Source organism: Tursiops truncatus, chromosome 10 (assembly GCF_011762595.2).
Source record: "Tursiops truncatus isolate mTurTru1 chromosome 10, mTurTru1.mat.Y, whole genome shotgun sequence".
In the NCBI taxonomy this organism is placed as follows: domain Eukaryota; kingdom Metazoa; phylum Chordata; class Mammalia; order Artiodactyla; family Delphinidae; genus Tursiops; species Tursiops truncatus.
The window spans coordinates 22,552,405-22,556,718 of NC_047043.1; the positions used below are offsets into that span (position 1 = coordinate 22,552,405).

Here is a 4,314-nt window from a genome sequence, read left to right on the forward strand (position 1 = left end):
GATGTTGCCCTTATCAGCATGACCCAACATACCTAAGACCATGTCATTGGTCCATGAGCAACCAGGGAAAGCAGGAGAGAAGGGAAAGTCTCATTGTGTATCTCCATCAGAGCTCTTGGGGGACCAAGTGCATCATCAATGAGCAGTAATATTTTGAAAGGAATCTTTTTCTGAGCAGTAAGTTTCAATAGTGGGCTGAAAACATTTAGTCCACCATGTTGTAAACAGATGTACTCTCATCTAGGCTTTGTTGTTCTATTTACAGATCACAGGCAGAGTAGATTTAGCATAAACCTTAAAGGGCCTGGGATTTGAGGAATGGAAAATAAGCACTGGCTTCAAGTTTAAGTCACCATCTGCATTAGCCCCTAACAAGAGAGTCAGCCTGGCCTTTGAAGTTTTGAAGCCAAGCATTGACTTCTCCTCTCTAGCTATGGAAGTCCTAGATGGCATCTTCTTCCAATAGAAGGCTGTTTCATCTATACAGAAAATTTGTTATTTAGTGTGGCCACCTTAATAATGGTCTTAGCTAGACCTTCTGGATAACTTGCTGCAGCTTCTACGTCAGCAGTGCTGCTTCACCTCGCATTTCCATGTTACAGAGACGGCTTCTTTCCTTAAACCTCATGAACCAACCTCTGCTAGCTTTAAACTTTTCTTCTGCAGCTCCTCACCTTCTCGGCCTTCATAGAATTGAAGAGAGTTAGGGCCTTGCTGTGGTTTGGAATTTGGCTGAAGAGAATGCTGTGGGTGGTTTGATCTTCTATTCAGAACACTAAAACTTTCTCCATATCAGCGATAAGGCTGTTTTGCATTCTCACCATTCGTGTGCTCACTGGAGTAGCACTATTTATTTTCTTCAAGAACTGCTCATTTGCTTTCACAACTTGCCTAACTGTTTGGTGCAAGAGGCCTAGCGTTCAGCCTATCTAGGCTTTTGACATGCCTTCCTCAAAATCATTTCTAGCTTTTGATTTAAAGCGAAACATGTGCTACTCTCCTTTCACTTGATCATTTAGAAGCCATTGCACGGTTTTTAATTGGCTTAATTTCCATGTTGTTGTGTCTCAGGGAATCTGGCGGCCTGAGGAGAGGGAGAGAGATGAGGGAACGTCTGGTCGGTGGAGCAGTCAGAACACACACAGATTTATCCATAAGTTTGTTGTCTTCTATGGGAGTGGTTCCTGGTGCCCTCAAACAATTACAATAATAACATCAAAGATCACTGATCACAGACCAGCATAATAAATATAATAATAATGAAAAGTTTGAAATATTGTGAGAATTACCAAACTCTGATACAGTGTATGGTCAGGCCACTCAGGATGGCTGTTCTCTTGTTCTCTTGTACATCCCCTGTCCCACCAAGGCCTGCTTCACCTACACAAGACTGACCTGCTACATACTTGCCCCCAGCCCTAGCTAGTGATTGTTCTTATCAGGGAGGATGTGAGGGGTGTGCCCTCTACTGGTTTCCCTGGTAACTAATGAGCCCACCTGATGTCAATTCCCCTATAACTGGTAATATACCCCCTGGCCCCCCCCACACGGCGGGGTGCCGCTCCAGGATCTTGCTTCAGATGTGTAAGCTTCCCCATCCATTACACCACTGATGCCTCTGTTGCTGACTCCGAGCCTTTCTTCTGTCTTGAAGCTGGGCAAGCACAGGCCTTGTAGGCCTGCGGGGTGCAGCCCAACACACAGAGACATGAAGTGAGCAAATGCTGTTGGAAAAGTGGCGCTGGTGACTTGCTCACTGCAGGGTTGGCACAAACCTTCAATTAGTAAAAAATGCAGTATCTTCAAAATGCAATAAGATGCGGTACACCTGCACAGGTCCACACCAATTACTTAGTTGAAGCTTTGTCTAAAACTCTAGGAAGAGAGGGGTGAAATCAAACAGTGTCTATTTCAGCTCCTTGGGGGAAGGTGTAACATGACAGTGGGTAAAACTATTGTTTCCTTCTCTTTTCTGGAGCTCTCTCATCTCTCCCAGGCTGGCCATTCTGTGTAGCAGGAGACAGATGATCGCAGGCAAAACCCAGGCTTTTTCTCCCACCCTCCCATCCTTCTTTCTTTGCCATTAATATTGCGATCATCAGATTACAATATTCCCATGTTTGGATTTCCCCTGCGACCCCATTCACTCAACTCTGACTCTACCGCGGGCACCGTCAGACCCCACAGGTTAGTGCTCAGTCCTGCACACCCGCCCCCTCCTTAAGATGCCAGTCTCGAGTCCAGGTTGTCACCTGTGTTTCTGACCGACTGGCTACAGATTGGATGTTCTAATGATCCCCCACTCGGGTTTGATTAATTTGCTAGAGCGGCTCACGGAACTCACAGGAACACTTTCCTTACTAGACTACTGGATGTAACTCTGGAACAGCCAGACGGAGGAGACACAAAGGGCAAGTGTGTTGGAAGGGTGTGGAGCTTCCGTGTCCTCTCCGATTGGGACACTCTCCCCAAATCTCTGTGTATTCACCAGTGTGGAGGCTCTCTGAACCTCATCATTTTGGGGTGTTATGGAGGCTTCATTAAACAGGCACGATTGATTACATCATGGGCCACTGCAGTAGGTGAAACCTCCGGCCCCTCTCAGACCCCAGGACGTGGGGGATGCGGTGGTACCGGAAATTCCAACTGCCTATTAACATGGTTGCTTCTCCGGGTAACCAGCCCCCATCCTTAGGTTCAGTCCAAAAGCCAACCTTTAACATAACAAAACACACATCTGTGGCTATCATCACTTAGGAGATTCGAAGGATTTTAAGAGTTCTGTGCCAGAAATATAAAATTAGGAAAATGAATGAATTTGTTTTCTTCCAAGTGTACAGGTTTATTGAGGGCATGGGGGTCTACAGGACAGCCCCCAGGTGCCTGTGGAGAAGGCCCACCATCGGCCTAGAGGGCCGCGGCCCCGGGGGCAGCCGGGGATGGGGTCTCCAAAACCTGGGTTTACTTGAAAGTGTGACTCTCCGCTCCACCGCGCCCAAAGCCTCTGGGTCCGAACATGGCCCAGTAGCAGGGTTGGTTGCAGTAGGGCTTGCCTTCATGCTCAGTGTGTCCCCTCCCCCTGAGGTCAGCGTCTTTCCACATTTCTCACACTTCAGGCAAGGCCATGCCAGTCCTTCCCCAGGACGTCACCCGCTCAGCCAAGTACACCTCCCTGTCACATTTGGGGCTTGGGCACGGTGGCGCCGGGTCCGGGGCGGGTGGCTGGGCGGGAGCACACCGGAGCGCGGGACTCGGAAAACGAATACGTTTAAATTCAATTTATAATAGCATCAGGATAAAATATTTAGGTATCAATTTAAAGAAAGTGCGCCACATAAGTACACTGAAATTATATAGTTTTGCTTAGAGTTTCAGTCTCTTTGGTAAAGTATTCCTTCTGTTTGTTCATAGTATTCCTGAGCTCGTTATACTGCCTTTCTGAATTGTCTTGTAGCTTGTGGCGTTTCCTCATGAGCTGTTTTGAAATCTCTATCAGTTATGTCACAGTATTCCATGACCTTAAGTTTGGTTTCTGGAGAACTGTCCTTTACTTTTCGTGATGCAGTGTTACTGTGGTTCTTCGTGTGCTTGCTGTGCTGTTCCTCTGCCAGCACTGATGAAGTGGGGAGCACTTTTCTGCTTCATTCTAACCATTCAACAAATTAGAGAGCAGAGGCTTTTCGCTTCTCTTCCAGGAGGTGGCGCTAGAGCACAGGTCTGGGGTTCTACTACCTGTGTTACCTGCTTGGGAGAGTTGGCACTATCCACCCCCATCATGGGTGTGGTCCCGTGCCCTCTTATTGCTTCTTGTGCCTCCAGGGATTTTGCTGCCTTGTTGCTGCCTGTGCCACTGGCATCACTGCCTGTGACCTGGGATAGTGGGCTCTTCCCTCATGTCTGGGATCCCCTGAACCACGGGGGAAGAGGGGGGCGTGGGTAGCTGGGGTGGTGCAGGCACCTCTGCCATGTCCCGTGCTGTAAGGTTCTCCGGCTCTGCTGCTGCCAGTGGGTGGCTGGAGGGGCCAAAGTCATGGGCGTCTCAGGGGCTGGTGGCTGGGGCCCCAGGACCCACTTCTGCTGCTGCCTAGTTACCTGGGGCCCTGGGCACTGCTGAGGCTGGAAGGCTGGATTCCTGTGTCCTGTTGCGGCTGCTACTGGGTGTTCTGGGGCTTCCAGCTCAGTGGCCGCAGGTGGAGAACAGGATCGCAGGCTCTGCCTCTGCTCTTCCCTCGGTTCTGCCTCGTCTCTGTGTCCCAGCCCACCCACCTTTCCATGCACACTGGGTGGCATTCTCCGGAGTCCTGGTGTGTTGGG

The 4,314-nt window shown here is 49.3% G+C and overlaps 1 pseudogene; it reads right to left on the reverse strand.

Annotated features, from left to right (window-relative positions):
* Positions 1-2,961: 2,961 nt before the first annotated feature.
* On the reverse strand, positions 2,962-3,774 carry LOC117313728 (cysteine-rich protein 1 pseudogene; annotated as a pseudogene).
* Positions 3,775-4,314: the final 540 nt, after the last annotated feature.